Source organism: Embiotoca jacksoni, unplaced genomic scaffold (assembly GCF_022577435.1).
Source record: "Embiotoca jacksoni isolate LCO1_2020_lvr unplaced genomic scaffold, fEmbJac1.0.p SCAF_34, whole genome shotgun sequence".
Classification (NCBI taxonomy): Eukaryota; Metazoa; Chordata; class Actinopteri; family Embiotocidae; genus Embiotoca; species Embiotoca jacksoni.
In genome coordinates, this window is record NW_027185386.1 from 3,985,565 (window position 1) to 4,008,157 (window position 22,593).

The window sequence follows — 22,593 nt, forward strand, 5'->3', positions numbered from 1 at the left end:
GGGGAAAGAATATTCGGAGTAAGCAGAGTACCGATCCCTGCGGGGAGATTTGTCCTCTTACTATATATAAGAAAAAGGAAATTGGCAAGATCTTCACCGACAGTGCATTTTGTAGTTGAGGTGAGGGAAAAGTTATCGTCTGCTTTAATTCATTTCGACAGAGATTGCCGCAAATTGTTACACAATGTGATCACTTACATTTAAACGAAGCCGAATGCAGTACTTCACTCATTCAAAACAATGAACATAATCATAATCAAACTGAATAGGAATGTATATTTTAACACCACGATAACCACAAAAATCAAACACGATAAGCGAACTACTAACCCTCTTAAAAAACTTTTGTGCAGCTTCTGTTCTGATCATGAACCAGTTTGAAACAGCAACAGACTTAAAAATGCTGAATGTGCTTAATATATTTGCAGTGATGCATTCACTTACCGCTCATGTGCCTTTGAACGGTGACGTCATCACTCGCACCTCAAGTCCAGCTTCGACCTAAAAAGAAAGGACAAACAAACGTTGTTTTTAGTCTTTAACAGTCAGAAAGGACTTTATATCTTAAATCTATTAAATACACAACACAATGAAGGACTGGTCAGTAAGAACTTAAACTTCTGGCAGTACATGACCCCAACCAACAGCCAACCAAAGGTCAACCAATGTGGGCGACAACCAGCAGTTTTACACCGGCTACATGCAAGCTGAGGTTGGTTGAGATCCTCCATATTAAATATTAAACAAGTTTTAAACTTGCAGTGACCGAATTTAAAGACGTAAGATTTTAATCTTTACTAATCACGCGCTTTCTGGTTCATCTGGATCAGTCGTCACACCAAAATCTAAATGTGTGCATCCTTAACGATTTGAATCTGCAACGTCATTCATTATTTACATCGCTACCATCAACCAGCATCCCTAAGAAAGAGGCCAGCACACACACACACACACACACACACACACACACACACGCACACACACTCTTATTATTTAACCAACTGCTGACTGCAGCATCATATTTCGCAGATATGAGAATAGCATTTCTTACTCTTGGCAAGGAAGTGAGTACTTCACCAAAATGTTGAACTGTTCTATTGACACACTTGCTGTTTAATTATAGTTTATTGTCTCGGAGATTAATGAGAAAAACGCTGTTAGTGGACAAAACACTTGCTGATTAAATCCTCATGCAGCCGAAAGTACATCGGGCTAAAGGAGAAAGAAAGGAAAGACGTGAATGCCAAGTCACTTTAATCTTCCCTCCTGTTAGTTTCACACCAACATGAAAAAAAATTGGTTTTCTTATTGAAAAAGGAAGTAAAAAAAACCCAACAACCATTGATGCACAACGGCAGGGTCCAACCTCGCTCGGCCCAGAATGAAGTCTTTAGATTATTTTTGGGATTTTATACAGGCAAGAAAACATTTGCTTGTCCGACAGACGGACAGATGGCTCTCCAGATGATTCATTTTTCTCTGCCAGACATGGCCGACGTTTACCAGCGGGAACTCAAACGTGTTTGCGTGAGCACAGACTCGCGCACACGCACACGCACACGCACACACCTGTCTCGATATATAATGAGCCCCTGGAAGGATAGTGCAATAAAAGCCATAAAGAGAAACAAACTCTCTCTCAGTTTCTTTGAAACAGTTGATTATAGGTCATTTTTAAATAAGTGTATGTCCTGATAAATAAATGATGAGATTGCGACAGTAACACAACAAATGTAGAGCACAGTGTGTGCTGAGAAAGCCGATTTTTCTCCCTCCCAAGTAAACTGAGTGTTCCTGTCAAGATAATGGCAACAGCTCAAGAAAGTGACGTGACGAAAAAACAAATGTGCCAAGAGCGCGATTGAGCTCTTGTAGCTTTGTCACGGCCTGCCGGAGGATATGAGGTTTAAAAATTCCTCTTAAAAACACATATTTATGGATACAGAGTGAGAGAATCAGCAGAAAAAGGCTGTTGCTGAATTTGTAGAAATGATATCATTGGTGAATTTTTCAGCCCGCTCTGCTCTCATCCTCTTAGTTTGTGCCTTTATGCTCATCCGTAATGACTCCTAATTGTTTTTTGAGGGTGTGAAAATTAATTTTCTGTGTATCCGTTTCTTGATGTAAACAGTTATGACTTTGAGTATAATGCTATCAAATCGTTGAGTGGCCACTTCTACGATGTAAATGGAAACAGGAGAATGACAGCGTCTCTATAGGAGAGCGCTGAGAGCAGTCAGAGTGGATTTACGTATATTCGTGTTAATCTTTGCCTCCGATGAGCTGACAGACTCTCATTCATGATAAGTAATTAAAAAAATGAATGGCTTTGAACGGTGTCGGCTTACATTTGTGGAGTGCTCATTGTTGCTGGTGTATTTTGTTTGCACTTTAAGAGATGCCACTGGGAGCTGAGGGAGATATAAACTGAGGCTCTTAAGTTGCAGTCAATTAAAAGTTAAAGTATATGTGTCATAATCACACCATGTACTCTAAAACAAAACAAAAAACAGATGTGGTCCAGGAATACGTTCCTCTATTTTCTGCACACCTTTCGGTCTGACGTAGGTGATGAACACATTTCTAAGGGGTGAAAGGGGTCTTGACATTTGGCAGGAAACTATGCATTTTCTATTGTATCTTGGGAGAGGCACCTGTGTGAATATCTTAGTTTCATTATTGGATACAAAATAAAAGCCTCTTTCCATTTTCTTCTGCGCTGATAGATGCGAGTCTGAAGGGAAGAAAAACCTGCACCAGTTCAACTTGCTTCAATCAGGTAGATGTGAAACCTCAAAATCAGTTTTAATCAGATCTATTTAGCAAACTGAGTGTTTGTCTCATATAACAAGCTCTCCCTGCTCTTTTCACTGTACAAGCCAAAGCCTGATTAAAGCAAACAAACCTATTCATTTATTGCCTCTTATAATTTGGCACGATACGTACTTCGGGAACAGGAGCAGAATGCAGCGTTTTGAGTCTTTGACAAGGTGCCTCCAGCAAGCAGAACTAGAGCCGGGCTTCAAATGATCCTGACGGGTCTGTACGGGGAAAGGCAAAACCACAGGTCACCTGCATTTAGTCCTGTCAAACAAACTTAGTACACTGTGCGCCAACACCTTCCCCTGGCGCTGACTGTATCAGCCATCATTTGTTTATCGCCTTAGAAGTGGAAGCCGCCGGAGACTAATTAACATGATATACTGTCTTCAGTTTATTTATTTTTCTCACAGCATCCAAATATTGTTTCGCATCAGTCAGATCAGATTGTTTGGCTGTGTAGATTAAAGTGCGCGCACCTTTATTCAGCAGAGAACAGGAGGATTGACTACTCTTGAGCGGCGCTGAAAAATAATGAATCCCATGTTTCTTAGAGTTCAGTATGTATTACTTACTCCCTGCTTTATGCACATTCATGGCCGAAGCATTCATTAAAGTTTGACTGGTAAAAATGTGTGTGTGTGTGTGTGTGTGTGTGTGTGTGTGTGTGTGTGAGAGGCGCCTCTCTCACTTTGGTCGATAAAGAGACCGCGATAACGACGAACAGACTCGAAGTATAGGATTAAATTTGTAGGGAAAAGTCATATATTGCCACATTCACACAACAACACTTAAAAAAAACATTCAGCAGACATCAGCAGCGAACCAGATTGATCTATCTTCAACGTTTCTATATTATCTCCATTGTTTTTTTGTTTTTTTAATCTCTTCTCATTTTTCTGGGCTACAACTGTCTGTTTTATTGTTCGCTGGTCAATCATCTGTTAAACCCTTTGAACTGCACCAAAATGTATGAAAAGTGCTGTGTAATTCAGGCCCTATGTGCCACACACACACACACACACACACACACACACACACACACACACACACACACACACACACACACACACACACACCTCTCAGCCACAGTAGACCTGCAGCTTTTAGAGGATCAAAAGAGTTGGCCACCGAAGGCTGTGATCAAATTTTATTACATATAATTTGGCACACATCTTCAAGTGCAGGATAAATGTTGCTGCACTTTAGGGTACACACATCAAATGTATGAAACTGTATAGGAGCATTGAAGTAGCTGAAATCACAATTAAAAATCATGCGTCTCTTTCACGCTTTGCCGTGATACCGGGTTGCTCCATCAGAATGACGTGTAGCCAGCCCATTCTGGTAGGTCCAGCTATGTAAGACTAAATGTAACTGGATAGGACTAAAGCCAATATTGGACTTTTTTTTCATACAGTATCTTCAACAGGTAACCATTCCCAGGAAGCTCCACTGACCCTGCGTACAAAAATCAGAAAAACAAGGTTTGCTCACATTTTAATTTACGAAGAAATACGTTTTAACAGGCATCAGCAGACAAGGAAAGAAAAATAGAAAGACTGGTCTGTCAATAAACTCAGGCTGCAGACGTTATCTGTTTGATTCCTCACGACACATATCTCCTCTGGTATTAAATACCGAGTCGGCGCACAAAACTAAAGTAAAGTTGTCAGAATATTGCATCTCGGTTGTCAGTATAGGAATCGGAGAGAGACGAGAGACCGAGAGAAAGACAGAGATAGAGAGACCCGCCGAGGGTGAGGGGGAGGGAAATAACAGCAATATTATCAAAAGCTTGTTATATTTTCACAGGTTCTGTCTCCTGTCACAAAGTTTTCAGTGTGTCACGATGAACACGGAGAGAGAGGAGGATGGGAAAAGAAGCAGAACAGCCTGTGATTCCCTTTGCAACGTATCCTGTGGAGAGTCAGGTCATAAAAAACAAAAAAACATCTCGGCATGTGTGTCAGCTGATGACAGAAATAAATACTTGCAGGCATATGTCTTGTTCTGTTTCACCGAGGTGTTTGAAATGGCATGTTATGGTTTATTCGCGAAAATGCATAGAATATTAAGTGGAAATGAGGGAAATACAATTAAAATGTTTGTTGAAAAGGCAGCACAAATAAAAACGAACCTTTGTTCTGGGGTTTGGTGTTCCTCGAAAGTCTTAAACTTTAAGAAAGTTTATAATGCCTTCCATCCTTACTCATAGAAAGTGGAATCGCGGGTCAGTTTTCAAAAGCTCGCCAGATGGTGAGTTTAAAAAAACACAACACACACATCTATCCATCCTTCCTTGGTGCATATGGTACATCTTTTGCATTTTAAAACACCGTGCTCATTTCACCGAACATCACTCGATTAATAAAGTGACTGATGTAAGCGTGTATGTGGGTCAGTGGGAGGCAGTGTCGGGTCTGATGTGATCTGGGTCTGTCTATTGGCCCTGCTGTGTTGTGTGTGTGTGTGTGTGTGTGTGTGTGTGTGTGTGTGTGTGTGTGTGTGTATACCCAGGATAAACTCCAGGCCTTTCACATCTCCAGTTCCTGAACTGGAGCAGTGCAACTGCGAAGCATTACACACACTCGCACACTCGCACATTCACACATTCACACACTCACACATTCACACACTCACGCAGCCAAAGTTAGCCAGCGTCTGTGGGCCAGCCATCACTCAGAGACGCCCCAGGGATCTGACCCGAATACTGAGAGGACATTTAACGCTATCACTTAGCAGCAGCAATCAAGCAGAAACAATGACAACAACAAAAAAAAGACCTTGAAATCAATACCTTCGCCATTAAGGTTTTGTTTTTGGTGCGGTTTGTTCGTTCATCAGCAGGATTTCGAGGACACTAACCAGTCTGATTTTCATGAAAATTGGTGGAAGGGTGTAGGTTGGCTCAAGGAAGAACCAGTTAAATTTTTGGTGCGGATCCGAATCACGGAGCGGATCCATGAATTTATTTCCACTTTCATCAACATTTCGCGATAGGACACTACTAAATGCCGTACATCTTAAAATCCAGTAGATGGCATTAAAGTTCAGTATTGACAAAACATAGGTCATTCTAGAAATACAAATGACCCCGTTATACAATCCACATTCATGGGCACCAGTAATCCTCAGGAATACACATGTACATGCTCAAATTTATTAAAGCAAGCTGTCGACATGGAGGATAGTGGCTTAAAAGGGGAGAAACAAAACCGGTACAACATCTTAGATGTGAGGTTTCAGCTGAGTACAAGCGTAATATGACATCATTGGCACAGTTTGGAAATACATTTAGACATATTTAGTGGTCGCAGCTGCAGATTTCGTCTTTCCTCTCCGAATGCCCTTTAAGATTTGTTTTCACTCTGTTTCTAGGTTGCAAAATACGTCTGGACGGTTTTTAGTGAATGTCTTGTTTGCTTTAACTTCAAATCCTGGCATAGTGGCTGGCTTCATGACCTATTGAGAAACACACCGTGTCTCATCTGGTCAGTGAAAGAACAAAATAATCTTTAAATAATCTTTTAAATAGGACCGGAGTGTGCTGAGTCACCCTTCTCACTGATGACGTCAGAAGCCTTTTTCATTAAAGCTCCTCTGACTCAGACTGTTGTCAACTATGATATACAGTTCAGTTGTTACTTCTATGTGAACAGCTCACTGAAAGACCATGAAGTCCCCAGAAACACTCATGATGCATTCACGATCGGTTGGGGATTGTTGAATTTCAATGGTGATTTTAAGCTTTAGTCTATTAAACTGCAGACTTGTGTCTATATATTTAGCTATTTTACATAGTTCCTGTCATGAATGTTAATAGTCTAGTAGAACTTTGAAATAAATAAACAACTTCCTTAAAAAGGTTGGTCATTACTGGTGAAGATCAATCATGGTCATGCATTAAAAAAAACAACCTTGACTGTTGGTTGGAAATTGGAAACAAACTCTCTTCCGGTCTAACTTCGATGTATCGTTGTCCTGGGTTGTCCATGCAGTAGCGAGAGCAAATATTTCTGAAAATGGTGCTACAGGCCCAGAGAAACGGAGAAAAAAAGAGCTGTGTTATTCCCTTTTTCTCAAAAGGTAGAAAAAAACCCTTCAACAACGCAACGTTGCCTTCGAAAGTCACTCCGAATTCGCTTCCATTGGATAAAGTTTGTTTGGCAAGCAAACAAGTATTTCAGATATCGACTTCAGCTGGGTTGTTGAAACGTCAACTTTCCTGACTCTTACAAACAGCCGGTTACTCTAATCTCAGACGTCCATTTCTGACCGCATATAAAAGTAGCCGTACCTTTCAGCTCTGAAAAGTGAGGTCAATGCGAAAGTGCTGTAAAGTGCAATGGCACTGAGGGCTATTAGGGGTTGGTTTTAATAAGTTTCTGGCTCCAAAGACTCTAATTGAACTTCTTTTGTGAAAAAAAGCATTTTCCCTCAAGTCACTATAGTGTCACTAGCTAGATTTACTCCTTCTGATCAGTGTTCTTGCGGTCCATTTGAAAATAATTCCATAATCCTCACGAGCTCGTCCAAATCCGGTCACTTCTGGCTCCAAAATACCAAGATGGCGACGGCCGAAATGCCAAACTCGAAGCTTCAGAAGGGCAGTGTCTCTTGCACTCGCCCATCCACATACAGCCTAAAGTTTTAATGTAATGTGACACATACTTGTGCTGTTCAGGTTTTTTGTTTGTTTTCTCCTGCTTATTGCAAAGTGTTATCGATGAAGTTATATTAGAAACTATTTCATTCAATTATTTTTTCCTTTTATTTTTTTTTGGGCTGATCCGGCTGAATCGCTCCTCTTTGTGCCTTTTGTCTGTATTCTCTCTTTTGTCAATGCAATCGTGGCTTTGCACTCTGCAGATAATTACTGCAGGAAAAACAGCTCTGAACCAACAAGTTTCTGAGCCTTTGTTTCCCTTTTTAGTGTTCAAAACACGCCTGGCTCACTCACAATCACATCCAAAGACACATTCACATGTTAATCACATGCACACACACAGCGCACACACTCCCCGTCTGCTTTATCCCTGTCTGTCACTGCCTCCCTGGACATCATTTTAAATGATGCCTGACAAGCAACTAGCAACCAAAGCCGCTAAACAGGCTACGATATAAATAAATCCCACACATCTGTGTCGATCAGTCACTTCCTGTCTACGAGAGACAGGCACTAATGGACAGAGTTAATGTAGCATGTTATCCTTGGTGTGTCTGTGTAGGAGTCAGCGATGCCCCGTCCTCCTCTCGCTGTCTGCTCGGCTCTTCCTGTCAGACTCTCGAGCCTGCAGACAATCTGGGACTGTCTTGGCCTGCCATTGACGGCCACTATCCGACACGGTCTGACCTTACAGCTAATAATACCAGAAAGGTCATGATGTTGACTGATACAACGGTGAGACAACCGGACGAGGCGGCACTGCAAACTGATATATACCAAGGAGATGTAACAACCGCACTAAAAATAAGCACTAATGGTGGTCGATCGATTAGTAAACGTCAAGATTTCCCAAAATAAAAAAAAATGTCCTTCCATGCAGGGAAGTGTGTGTGTGTGTGTGTTTCTTTTCAGCTCATGGTGTACACACTTCCTGCTCAGCATCAAACAGCACAATTAGCGACTAGCTGATGAACATGGAGGAACATTGATGAGCTAAATAGCTGGGTATTTCCCTCAGGAGTTTGCGCAGATCAAAATCAGAGCTCAATATTAGATTTTCAATCATCAGGTGGCCAGAAGCACTACGCAGTGTTGACTGCGCTGCTCCGCAACAGCTGGATCTGTTTAAAGGAAACTGTTTCGCTAACAATGTTGTCATATCAGTTTAAAAGCTCAGGACTTGTCAACATTGTGATCACAGCTTGTTTCCATTGTCCCCAAGTAGCCAAAGAAATCATTTAAAAACATTTAATTTGGCCGACTTGCTGGGTAGTCAATTAAAAGTCTGGCTGTTGAAGAAAAACAGGACTTTATTAGAGCTAAAAAAACAAACATATTTTGCTATGTGTAAACAAACGGCATGCACAAAATCTTTAATAGTGAAACTGGGTAAAACATTTAAAGAAAAGTCAAAGTTAACATTCAATTTTGGAGACGAGCTGTTTGTAAAATATATATGTATATATATTAAAAAAAAGTGTTACAGACAAACTGGGGGTTGATATCAGGCAAAACATTTGCAAAAAAAAAACCCTGCAATATCTGTATTTTCATATATAATAAAATATCTGTCGAAGAAATAGCAGACAGAAGACAGCTGTGGACACTCTGGTGTGACATTATGGAAGAAATAAAGCACGGAAATGTTGAATGGGACATATTCTGGTTAAATATAGGTTTCTAAAAAGGGCACTTTTGCACATGAACATAAGTCATGGAAATACAGCCAGTTACATTTGGAAGTATAATTTTAGGTTTTTATAGTGGTCTCTAGCTCAGGATGTGATGTGATATTTAGGTCCACTATATCACAATATGGAGGGCAGTTCTAATGAATACTTTTTTTGTATCTTGCAGTGAGTCAGTATATCAATAATTTACAAGCGAAATTAATCATTATACTTGGCTATAACCACTCCATATATGTTGTTATAATCGGCACATAATCTGCATATTTTTTTTCATATTCTCCTTATTGGGAAAGTATCTGCAAATATTTCACTCAATTGTTGCAAATGCAAATAATAGCATACATTTTGTCATAAGGTTGTTGTTTTTTTAAATCCCTGCTTCTCCGGAAAAGAAAAAAAAACATCAAAAATTGAAGCTAATACGAAACTATGACAGTCAGAGAAATGCAAGCAGCACAAAAACTCAGTATGAGGCCCGGGACTGGAAGTTAACATAGCTACGTGAATGTAATTTTGATTTTTGATTGATTTACTGCTGTCAAATCAAACAGCAGAGGTCCACGTAACGGTGGCCTCTACAGCACGATGCCAGGTATGGGATCAAAACGCATCCATTAAATCAGCCACACGTGTCTCTGACATGACGATCATATCTTATGCGGGTTTCATGCCCGAATTCGAGATGCTGTGGGAGATTTGCGAGATTATAATCCAATCATCCGGAGTGGGTATTAACACCAGGTGGAGTCACGGCACATTGTCCGTCTCAGAGGCCGCGGGACCTGCTGCACGAGGACAGCCTCGGGGATCGGCATCGTCATATGGTGGGAAAGTGTCCACATTTAACCTCTCTGACAACTGGTATCTCGGCACCTTCTGCCTCCCCGAGCATCCCACACTCCCACGGAGGGGGAAAAAAAGCTGTCAGCGCGCTCTTGCCAGTGACGGCTTTGTAATATGTGTGAGGACTCTTAAAAGCAATCTCTCTCCTCTGTCTCTGCTGTCATGAGTGGACAAATAACGCGACTGCTGTCAGAAGCGCGAGATAGTTTCCCTATCAGACGGCACTGACCAGGCCCCTCCTGCTCCGTCCTGCAACCGAGATGATAAGGCCGTTTCATTAATCACACACACAAACAGCTGCGGGCACTGATCATTTCACACGGCTGTCACTTCAACACCGAGTCTGCAAAGTGAAGACGGTTTGTTTACAGCCCGGTTCGGATCGCAATTTTACTTTAAACAATCACCATGACAAAATATTAGGTTTTTAAATTGCTAAAAGCCAATTTTCGTCTGAACGGCAGTTATCTCACAATAGCTTGTTTGTGTGTATTTTTGTCATGTTTATTGGCATTTTTTTTTTTCACTAAAGAAGCTTTGTTTCTCCCACAATGCATTTGTGTTGCTCAACACATTAATAAGGATGCTGACAAAGGATTTCTAATTTGTCGTACTTAAAAATCCAAAAACAAGATGTGTGAAAGAGTATAATTATCATGGAGGAGACACTTTAGGCTCTTTGCAGAAACACAGGATACCATTGGAGTGGAGAGGCACAAATAAATTCAAAGCTTTTTCTCTGCTATCTGTCACATTAACAAGTCCCTACTCAATCATGAGATTTCAGTGCCATTAATAGAAAACCCAATTCACATGAGCTCTAATAGACCTTTCAGGTGATTCTTCATTATAAGGAAACAATGACGAGGCCACTTTCAGTGCATTAGTCTGAATCGAAGCCCATTTGACTTTGCTTTGTGTAATATTTAACATATTTTAAACGAGAGGAAGTATTTTTCTCAGCTTTTCTCTTTCCGTTTTTTTGACCGACATCCAAATTGACCACAAAGTCCTGTTATGAAGCGCAGCGCTGCACCAAACTCACATTATTCCCAAAGAAAACTATCTCAGAGGACGCCGGGGCCTCTAGTGAGCCACGATCCCACTTTCCAATTCACAGCTCGCACTGAAGTGAAGAAAAGTAAGTGGAAAGACAAGCGCGCGCATCTCCGCGGAGAGCCGGCGTGTGCGTATGGAGGCGTGTGCCGCGTGCGAGTGTGCGTACGTGCCACCTGTGTGAGCGGTTTTCCACTCGTCTCCGTGTTCGAGGACATGTCGGATCGGTGTTATTGGTGCACTTAACGTTCCTCCCGGACAGCGGCCCCTGCGTAAGCACTCAGCAAGGTGTCAGGACTTCACACGTTTGGTGAAGTAGCAAACAAAGTGTGAAGGAGGCGACAGTGAGGCAGATGAGCTAACCCGGTGTGCCGCCACAGCGACGAGAGCTGCAGGACAGAGGAGTACGTCGCTGCTGTGCCACATCCGGCCGCATGAAAACACACTTTAATTAGAAGTAGAAGGTCAGCTTTGCAAATTTTAGCCTGTCAGCTTCGCCCCCGGTGACCGCTGGCCGCGATATTACGAGCATGCCAACTTGCCCAGAGGCGTCCTCTCGAGCCCAAAGTTCCCGCAGGCTCAATGGGTCTGAAAGGGTTTCCTCAGAGGTATGGCACAGTTGAAATTCAAAACCCATCCTCTGACCGTCAGAGCTTGATACAGAGCAGCTGAGGTCGTGACGGGGCTGAGCTGAAAAGCATATTAAGTGTGGCAGCGGTCTTTAAATGCCACTCTAATACTGCAAACTAGGGGAATAAAACAACACTATCATGTGTCACAGAAATATTACAAAATATATATATGTGGCTTTATCCAGGAAAAGGGCGGAGCTAAAATAGCCTGGGTTCCTTTCACTTTCAGGGTCTGAAAACCGTTTTCTAATGAAGGTTCGCTCAGTCAGTCTGAAGGGCGGAGCAATCAGAAAACCAGTGGGAGTGGCTAAAGCGTGATAACGTTAAAGTCAAGCGTTTGTTTTGAAATGTAGCTTCAACGATGGTAACGACAGAGCTGATGGATGAAGCAACACGAATAGTCGCCGTCTCTCTGTTGAGAGGGTTTAATCAGAGTTTAACACACTTGTGACATCACAGCCAGACTGTAGTACAGAAACAGAATTCATTTTTTTAACTATAATGGAAGATATCATCTCAGCATTTAAACTTTTTGATGGGAAATTATTTCGCTGGATTTTTCAATGAGGAAATGGAAGTAGGTAGTTTAAAGACAGGAAAACAAATTGCAAATTGTCTCTTGTTAATCATATTGAAATATTTGCTCAAGGAGCTTTAAATTTAATCTTGATTAAAATGTGATTTATTGTTTTGTATTTGAACTTTACCTAATAATTGGTCCATTAACAGGTGAAATACATGTAGGTTTTAACAGTGTAAAAAAAAAAAATCATGTAACATGTCTGGACTATTTGATTTTTTTTAAAAGTGGTAGTTATATTTCATAAAAAGAAATTCAGATCAATTTGTTGGAAATAGAAACCTCTCTCGGCCACTTTAGTCCTCCTCTGGGACGGTTCCTAAATCTTTGCGTATGTGCAGAGTGCATTATCTGTTCGTATCCAATTAATGCGCTCTGACCTCTGGCAGACGCTAGATTAGCATACAGACCACCAAACACTGGAGAAATCCATTTAAAAAATGAGATGTGTTTTTCCACCCACAAGTCTCACTCGCTCTGCTTCCATGTTTCATCCCCGCAAACAGCGTGGCGGTCAAGCCACCTTCCACAGGGAGAGATAAAGAGACGCGGGGAACTTTATTGCTTCCTGGCTGGCCCTAACATGGCCGCTACGCCGTGCCATCCGAGCGCGAGGCAGGAGCTGCAGGAGAGGATGTGGGGCACAAAATCAATTTCCTTTGTTGCCTCACCAGGACGGGCTGCTCCCCTGGACCAAATAGAATTTAATCCTGCCTTGACTCTTCAATTAAGGAAAAAGTATATTACTCTCTGTGACTTCTCTCTATCCTTTTTCAAAAGGAGATTAGCAATGGAAATGACTTCTTGACAATAATAGAAATATTATTATAAAAGGGATAGGAGACGAGTGAAGGCCTTTCTTCTGCTGCCCGTGGGTGAGCTTCCTGTCACAGATAGACTGTGAAAGTTAAAAAGATGTTTCAAATGAATTTCGTACGTGTGCGGTTGGAGACTTTAATCTCATTAAACAGTGATAGTAGGTTGTCTTTTGCCAGCCAGGTGGATTTTAAACAATCAGTCTGCAACAGAAAAAAAAAACAAAAAAACAACCACATAATTAAATAGCCACAGGCAACGGATGTAAAATAACGGTCTGGTACTTTAATAAATAAAATTGGGGAGACGTGAGACCAATTTATTCTTTGTAAGCTGTCTCCTTCTGAGATGCAAAACACATATTTTCAAAGGGGAACTAAGTGCATGCCCTTAACCCGGGGGGAATGACAGGAGAGAGGAGGAGTAGAGCTGAGAGACGGGAGGGCTGGGGAGGAAGGTGTAAATGAAAACTTGTCAGCCCCCACCCCCCCCCACCCTCCTCCTCCCTCCTCCCCCTCTGAATTATCCTGAAGCTATAGATGACTTCGCTCAACCCCTGACCCCTCGACAGAGACTCAAACGTGGGGCTGAGCTCTGCGGGATGATGAGTGGAGGACGATGACAGCTCTCAGATGCCTTTCGCTGTCACACAACTCCTTGACTTATGGAGAGGGAGGAGGAAACGCAGAGAAATGAGCGGGCACAAGAGGGGTTGACAACCTGTGAAGTATATATCCTGAAGAAATAGGGGGGACTATTTTAAGCGATAAAAAAAAGGCTCTGCTGGTTTCTTATTCATAGGATCACAGAGCAGCTTTATATCTACTTCATATGAAGTGGCGTGTGTTGTGCAAGCTGTACAAAACATCACACGACTACATACTTTGTACCAAATGCTGAGGTGCCATTAAACCACCGCAGAACGAGAGGATGCAACAGAGTGCCGGTGAAATGTGAAGCCATGTGTTTTAACAAGCGTGTTTGTTCCATGTAATAATTTGGGGAACGTTACAGCCTCCTTGACAAATTTGATGTTTCCATTTGCTGCCATTTACAGTACAATCACGGTTTTTTAATCATCTCCTCTGTGGATACGTAGCTTGAGAAACATTAACGTTTAAAAAGCAGGTATCAGACCAGTTTTATAAAACAACACAGAATTACGAGCTGACAGAGGTGGGAGAAAATATATGACTTTCTTCCACGGCAGTCTGATAATCACAGACGGACATACAGCTCTAATCAAATCCGTTCTCCCACACAGCACTCAGATCAGCTAAAGTCATCAACTGCCATGGCGACACGTTTACAATATGGTGGTATATGTACATTATTTTGTGTTTCAAACAATAAGATTATAACAGAAATAGTTTGTCTTAATGTAATATTTCTCCAACCATTATTAATCAAATTAGTATAAAATAAAATATCAATAGAATATATATTATTCATTACATAAGTGGTATTTAGATTGTAATTTGTCAATTTCTTGAATTTAAACATCCATTTCAACATTTAACTGTCGCCAGTACAAAGTCTACAGCAATGCAATACTAACCTTCATTATGTTTCACATTTTCTTAAATATTATGAAAAGAAACAACAATTACTTTTCTTCATGTGTATTAAAAAGACTATTAAAAAGAGAAGGCAATTTCCATAAAGTTTGTTTTCATCAAACTACACAAAAAAAATAATTGCATACGCAGAGTTGTAACGCTTAAACAATGCATGCTGGGAAGTGTCCTCGTACGCTAGTTTTGTCTGTTTGAAAACTTACGTTAATGAACTCTCAGCACTTCATTCATTCAACTCGTAATTGGAACAATTGACGTCTATAAATTCTCAAGTGGTCTGTAAAATTAAAGTTACAGTAGAAAGTCAAATTAACTCGAATTTTATGGTAATGTCCAAGTTTGTAATTCCACGTTCTATATTGTATTCTTCACGGTTAGCAGTTTCTAACAAGCTCAGCACTTCACGCTCGTTGTGCAGCTGTCGGAAATTATTTTGTGTATATTTTCCCCGTTCGCAGATGTGTGAACCTCTGAGGCACAGTGTGAATGAGTAATCCTCTCCTTGACCTTACACACCTCCCACTGTTTGAACAGCCCCACCTCGCAGCCTCTGGTAAATGTTGGCATTAGCATTTTGGCATTTCCAATGTTTGTGCTTTTTTTTTTTTGCATGTGCGATTCGTGTCGCGCTTCAGCTCGAGCGGTTGCAGCCGGGCTCCGTGTTACTGTAGCACCCGGGAGACATTTCTCCAACAATTTCATCCTCCTCACACCCAAAAAAAAAAAAGTCGAACTGTCATGAATTCAGAAGAGCCGCGTCCCAAACGAACAGGAGGGAGGGGGAGCACGAGGCCAGATATCTTAGACGTCAAGAACATCCTCAGTGGATATTCTCAACATGCTGCCTGCCCTTTTCAGCGGGTCAAAAGCTCACTTTTCACTGATCTCATTACAGTCAGTGGCATTTCATTAACCAGGATCTATCATAAAGCACCATTATCCCTCCATCTGATAGAGTCTGCTCTTCACAGCCTCCCAGGCCTGCTATAAATGATAGCTAATCTAATCCTGGAGCTCTCGGAGTCTCGGGTGAGGAGAGGGGAAGAGAGAGAGAAAAAAAAAAGATGGAGAAGGAGTTGGAGACAAAGAAGAAACTTTTAAGGTTAAAAAAAAAAAAAAAAAAAACTACAATCATGACAAAGAAAAAGTGGATGTTTGTCATCCTTACGCTCGGCTATTTGTAATTGTTGTATCGTGGGAGCACGCGGGAATCGAACTTTCAATAAATCTGCGTGCTCCTACAATTCAATATCTATGCAATAGCTACAGTTTCAACTGGTCGATTCTACACAGTCAATCTAATTTCTGCCTTTATTATGCTGCGCTTTCGTCAGCATGATGAATGTGAGACCGACTGGTTCATTTCCAGCTTCAAAGGCTCTTTCATCCTAAACCGAGAGGTTTTCGATACGTTGGGCTGAAGCGACGTCCCCGGCGGCGCTCTTCCCGACGGCCGCGTAGGCGCGTTTTGACCTTTTCACCCCGCGGATGTGTGTGGGAGTCACGCGAAGAAGTCAAGCTACCAGCGGTAATTAACTCAATTACAGCGAGCCGTGCCTCTGCATTATATTATTGGCTTTAATTAACAGCGGAAAAAGTGACCCGGTACCTCCTAATTTATGGGCCCTTGAAATAATAGCGGCTCGATGTATTGATATCGCAGCTGTATGCTTTCGGCGCGCGCGGCGTCACTGCATGCTTTCTGCTTGTGATTCACAGCTGAAGAAGCTTAAATAAAGTCATACATGGGTTCATCTGCTTCCCGCGAAGACTTCGTTTTCGGGGCGTTTTGTGTGAAATCTTGGGTTGTCGTCGACAATGTCACAGACGGGCTGAAGTGGCTCTCAGCTGCCGGCTGTCAGCCGACTGACAGCCAATCTACGAAAGCTTTTGAAGTGTAAAAGCAGCAGAGCTCCATTATGTCGAATCACGCCTGAATCTTTCTGTTGATATGGACACTGCTTCAGTGATACCAATTAACTATCGACTGAATAGGAGGAGAAAAAGCCTCGAAGACACAACAATCAATAGTGGAGTTACATGGAGGTCCTTAAACTACACAACATTCAGCTGCAGTCATCGGAAATTATGAAGTATCATTATTACAATAGATATTATTGTCTTTTCAATTAAAGCTGGATATATTGCCATAATATAGATATGGATATTATGGAGTATCAGTGGCACAAAAAGAAGAGGAACCTTATTTTTATTCCGCACATTGAGAAAGAGAAGTCGACATGTCGGGAATAAACTTGACATATTGAGAACTTTTGAGAATAATTTTTCATTTATGTGCATTTTCATTATTGTTTTCTATTGTTACCATTTTGGTTTCGCATGTCAGCATTAGCAGAGCTAGAGCTAATGGGAATGTCAGTCCTGACAAAAAAAAAAAAAAAATCACTCAACACCTCCAAAATGTTGTGTTACTAAAATGGGTTCAAACTCTTTGGTATTTCTTCCAGCTAAGAGATTTTGATCCTACACACTTGATATATTGTGCGGGAACTTTTGTCTTCACTGAACAAAATTCAATTCTTACCCAATGATGGCACAAGAGGAAAGACCAAGAAAATTCCAGGCGCTAGACGGTTAAAACCCAAAATATTGGCCTTTAAAATCATGCTTAAAAAAAACAAACACTAATAAGACATGGGTGTGAGTGTTTGTGTGTTTAAATGCAGTAAAAAGTACACAAAAATGTTCTTTGTGCATCTCTCTGCTTAATAGAATAGATAATGAGCACTTAATAGAATTTTACAGGCAGTACGTGGAAACCCATAATTCCCATAACCCCAGCGCCCAATAAGACTAAATACAGTTAACCATCAGCATGGCAGTTGTTTCACGATCTCCTTCCACCCACTCGCCGACCACCAGAACCATTTCAGGTTTAATAAGAGACCTGGATATTAATCCCTCAGCGATATTAGCTTCATCTAGAGTATCAGGAAGAGAACACAATGTGATTAACAGAGCGGACCCGGCTCGCATGAATAAGGCCCGTTCGATCTTTTTTTAATCTCCTTCGTTGCTAAAAAGATATATTTTCATACGTTTACCAGGTGACAGAAAGCACATGATACTTTATTGTGGATCATATTTATCTTATGATACCGATCCGGGTTGAGTTGGGAGGACATTTGTGGGAAGTCGGTGGAAGCGAGAGGGTGACTAAAATGTACCGGGCTCTCGATCCTCCGTTCCAGTCTGTTATTTATACATGGGGAAAACTAACAGAGAGGGAGTTCAACGACATAACTTTGCTGAGTCGAGCTTTCTCCAGACAAAATGCTCATTAGTTTGTTTTACAAGACAGTTTGGAGTTTGTATTTAACTCTCTGTTTGTCACTTCCTGTTGGCTGATAATTAGAAACTGTAAACACTGAGACAAGGATAAGTTTTTGTTTTGTATTTTCTGTTTTCTAGCTCCACTTTGGGATTCGCACTAACAAGATGGAAGTGTTTTTGCCTCGTCGTAGTGTTGCTTTCCTTCCTTTATGTGTTTTTTTTTTTTTAATTATTGGCAACAAATTATATTAAAAGATGAAAGAAAAAAGACAAATAAGCTCGAAAGCCTGATATGTCTTATTCCTCTGTGCCAAAGAGTGCTATCAAAAACCATTCAACACACTAATGAGCCATACTGGTGACACATTACTTCATTATAATGAACATATGCAACGTACATTATTTAGCTGCCTTAGAAATTCCCCCGAGTATTGGTCCGCCTCCGAAAATAGTCCCCGACAAAAGTGACGTTTGTGAAAAACTACAGTTCCCAGCTGGTATAGAAAACTGACCCTTTTAAGAAATATTAGATATATTTTACAGAGACACTGGACATGGATGCCACTGAGTCACACAATGTTAGATTTGTTTGACAAATGTTTCCTTTTTTTTCCCCACACAAGTCCTGTGTTGTGGGTTTTGCATCACACTTGTTAATGACATAATTTGCTCTCCAATTTAATTGTTGGGATTTGGGGATGCAGTCAACACTGCAGCTATCCAAATAATTTGGTTTAGATAAAATGGCTGAAGCGTGAATTTGTTAACAACCTGTCTGATCATTTGAACTCTCGCGTGCTGCCTGTTGTAATATTGGGTCTAACGAAAACAAACATAACACTTCTCTAAAACAAGAAATAAAGCTGTGACAAAACTCGTGAGAGCAACCTGCTAGACAGCAGGCGACATGAGTTGCACCATTCTGGATCAAATCAGAGTTTTCTCTCTGAGTTGAGGTCACAATTATGTCTCAGTATTTTTTTTTTTACTAAATAAATGTTTATCACACCCATCCAATTGATTCAGAAGGAAACAGAACATAAAATATAAGTCTGAAAAATGAGGCAGATGCAGAAGCGCCTGAAGCTGCAATACCACCGAGGGCCACAAGGGGTTGACTCCAAAAACTCGGCTCCGTAGACTCCTATTCAACTTGTCTCATGAAACTCGAAGCTGATACATTTTTTTCCACGAGTTATTGTGACGGTCCATCTAAAAAATAATGCCGTCATTTATTAGAAAAGAAGCTTCAAAAAGCTGTTTTTTTTTTTTTGGGGGGGGGGGGCATGTCAGTCTGATTGACAAGTCTGTAGTGCAGTCAGGTTACAGCTATCGGTGGGCGGGACGTAGTATCATCAGGTTTCAGATCCACAGCTCACCCACCTCCTCCCCCGGATAATCCAAATATGGTCTCTTCTGGCTCCAAACCGCTGCGAACAAGTAAGATGGTGACGACCGAAATCCGAACTCGAGGTTTCACGACAGCCGTTCACAAACCAACGGGCGATGTCACCGTCGTTGCCGCTTGGTCACCAACAACAACTCTCGACATCCAGTCGGGAGGGCACGTTGGCAAACACGGGCAAAAAGGTAAAAACGAGAGATTTACCTGATTCGAGATAACAGGTAGCAGCAACCAGCCTGAAAACAGAGCAGCTTTCAAGTAGCAAATTTCAGCAACAAAGCCGGTAAGTAATTAAAGTTTGAAAAATATTTGAAAAAGTGAGACCCAGAGTTTACTTTCAGGGGTTTTACACTTTAATTCCCTTTAATGATGCAACATTCACGAATAAACACAGAGAGAATACGACAACCTGTTCGTGAGGATTGCATCACACTTTGGAGACTCCGGAGTCTGCGGCACAAGGAGACGTCTAATGCAGTGTGATGGTTAAAAGGGGGAGGAAGACGTAACTGCTCCTGCCAGGGTCTCAGCCGACAGTGTGCTTCAAAGGGCCACGACGCCGCCGCCGCCTCGCACAATAAAACACAGAGAACAAAAACACCTCTCTGAGACTTCCCTCTGCGCGCCTACAGTCTGAATTCCTGCACTTATCTGAGACCGCGTTGAAGTCGGCTTTGTAGTTCCTCCCTGGCCGAACATTCAGCCAAAACCCCTCGCCACGGCACTCTAAGTCGTCCCTGATTGGCAATTAGGGGGCTCCCGACGCTTTGCTCGCTTCCAGCAAGAGCAGAGCGACGACGACAGATGCGATTTCGGTGATTAGGTCTCATCCTTACAGACGCAGGCTGTTGTGCGTCTAACCTCATCACCGCCACATTAGCATCGGCAGCCGAGGAGAGCTCCGGCCAAAGGTGAGGCTAATGACGGAAAAGACTCTCCCCACCGGGAGCGTGATTAGTTGAGGGCCTGGGCGGCGTTGTTGCTTATCGGGGACACGATGAATAAAGCATAAACCGTCAGCCAATGGTAGCGAGAGATGGGAGATCCGGTCTTATAGAAAAAGAAAAAAAAAAAAAAACTGCAGGAGATGGAAATTGGAAGGGACGAATGTGAAGAAAACGAGCAGGAGATGCAGAGTCTCAAATAAAATGTGACAGCAAATACCGGTTTGCCGCGTAAATATGGTTTTAAATCAGATGTCTGCACTGGAAGGCAACACACGAAGGACAGGTACGTTTATATTTTGATGTCAGATTGGTGATGTGATTATGTAAAACAGAGATTTATGAAATGAGATTTGTTGCTCAACATATATGGTTGTAATCTCGCCTGTTTCGGTGTTTGGGTCCCATTTAAAGGGTCAAAGACAAACCGGAGATGTCACGAGACTATTTACATGACAGGGAAGTAGAAAGAGACATTCGCAACGCAGAAAATTGAATTCATTATTTGTTATATTAGATTATTTATCGGTCAGTTTTTTGTGTGAATTTCTGAATAATTTTTACTCATTCGTCGTATAAATACGATTAAAATAAGAACTCGCTCACAAAGAGACGATATTTTTTTTTTCAGGTCACAAACCAAAAGCTGCACTTGGCCAAATTGCTAAACTGGCAATATTAGATTGATAAGAAAAAGTAATTTGTCCTGTTGATACGAAAATCATACAAAAATCGAATATTGTCATAAATCAGTCGTGCTAATTGATTCGCAGCTTTCCCCCGAGATATGAAATGAAAAGCATCCACGCTATAAAATAATAGAAAAATGTCTCACGTTTAACGCAATTATATTATCCGACAGTCTATTATTGTCGTATCGCCCACCACTACGCGGACGCACATTCTGCCGCCGCAATAATCAAACGACGTCGACCGCGACACCCGATTTTATACACGACTTTCACCTCCAACGGCAACAAACTCTCTTCAGCGCCACGTTGGAGTCGAGCGGCCGTGACTCATGCGGGATGATGCACTGCGGGCGGCGTCATTTATCACCGGATGTGTTGGTGGGCAGAATGAAAGAGCCCCCGCCGATAAATGGAGGTGAGAGGAAAACGACACGATGAAGATAGGAGATACGCGGCGGGAAAGAAGCCACTCGGCGTCCTTGAACAGTCGGCCCGTATTCACCGCAACTCGACTCCTCTGTATTCATGGGAAAATGTTGAGCTGTGGGGCTTCTACAGGCGGCGTAAACTACTCCGTGAAATGCACAGTTGTGGTCTCTCGTGCTTTGACCTCATTTGGGCCGCGCACACACACACACACACACACACACACACACACACACACACACTGACAAGGCAAATATATAATCAAGTGCGTTCTGTTCTGCTGCAGCACCATATGGAGCCCGGCAATCCATCGACGACCTCCCCGAGGACGGAGCGGCACAATTCTCTGGGCAATGAGCCCGGAGTTCAATGTTTTCCAACCACTTCACTGAGTCTCACCCGTGTTATCAAGAAAAGCTTCAGTGAACTCTTTTTTTTATTTTTTTTTATCTCTGCTGAGCTCCATGCATTAACAGCTACAGCAGTTCAACCCCCACCTCTCCGACTGTCACAGGATCCATCCTCGGTACTACAAACCTACATGCGTCATTGCGCGCACGCACGCACAGATACACATACACACACACACACACACACACACACACAGGATATAAGCCCTGTAGAGACTCAGCTGAGTTACACAGCTATTAAATGTATGCAGGAAGGAGTTGGGGGGGGGGGGGGGGGGGGGGTTCACCACCAATTACCACTGCCATCTCTCCCTTTTTAAATTTATTTTTTTTATTGTTTCCTTTTTCCATTCATCCATAGTTTATATGATGCAATACATACAGGCCCTGAATGCTTTCTGCAGGGTTGTTAAAACTGGAGACAAAGAAGACAAATGAAGGCTGTTTGAATATGTGGAAACATCGTCTGTACAAGCTGTTGCAGACAATCAAACATAAATATTAGAGAGTGGCAGCAGCTGATAGACAACAAAACAAAGCAGAGCCTCAAATCTGCACTATATTCTGTGACTTTAAAGTATGCAGCTATACAAGTGGTCACTGTCAACTGTTTTGGTACAAAAATACAACTATAATTACAGTTCATTTAACATTAAGAGGCCAAACATGAGTTGCCATAAGCACCTAAGAACAAAACCAATTAAAAATAAATAATAAACCTGCTATTACTGTTTTATT

At 41.8% G+C, this 22,593-nt stretch overlaps 1 long non-coding RNA gene across 2 annotated transcripts in view; it reads right to left on the minus strand.

Moving 5' to 3' along the window:
* The window catches only part of LOC138207835 (uncharacterized), a 53,031-nt gene that overhangs the window by 24,984 nt on the left and 5,454 nt on the right, over positions 1-22,593 (minus strand). Inside the window, exons 1-2 of one of the 2 annotated variants that reach the window (XR_011179039.1) lie at positions 2,947-2,996; positions 445-501 (exon numbers count right to left, since the gene is read on the minus strand). This is a non-coding gene — a long non-coding RNA (uncharacterized lncRNA). Of the gene's footprint in view, positions 1-444; positions 502-2,946; positions 2,997-22,593 lie in introns of those variants that run through there. The other variant, XR_011179040.1, reaches the window with a different exon arrangement.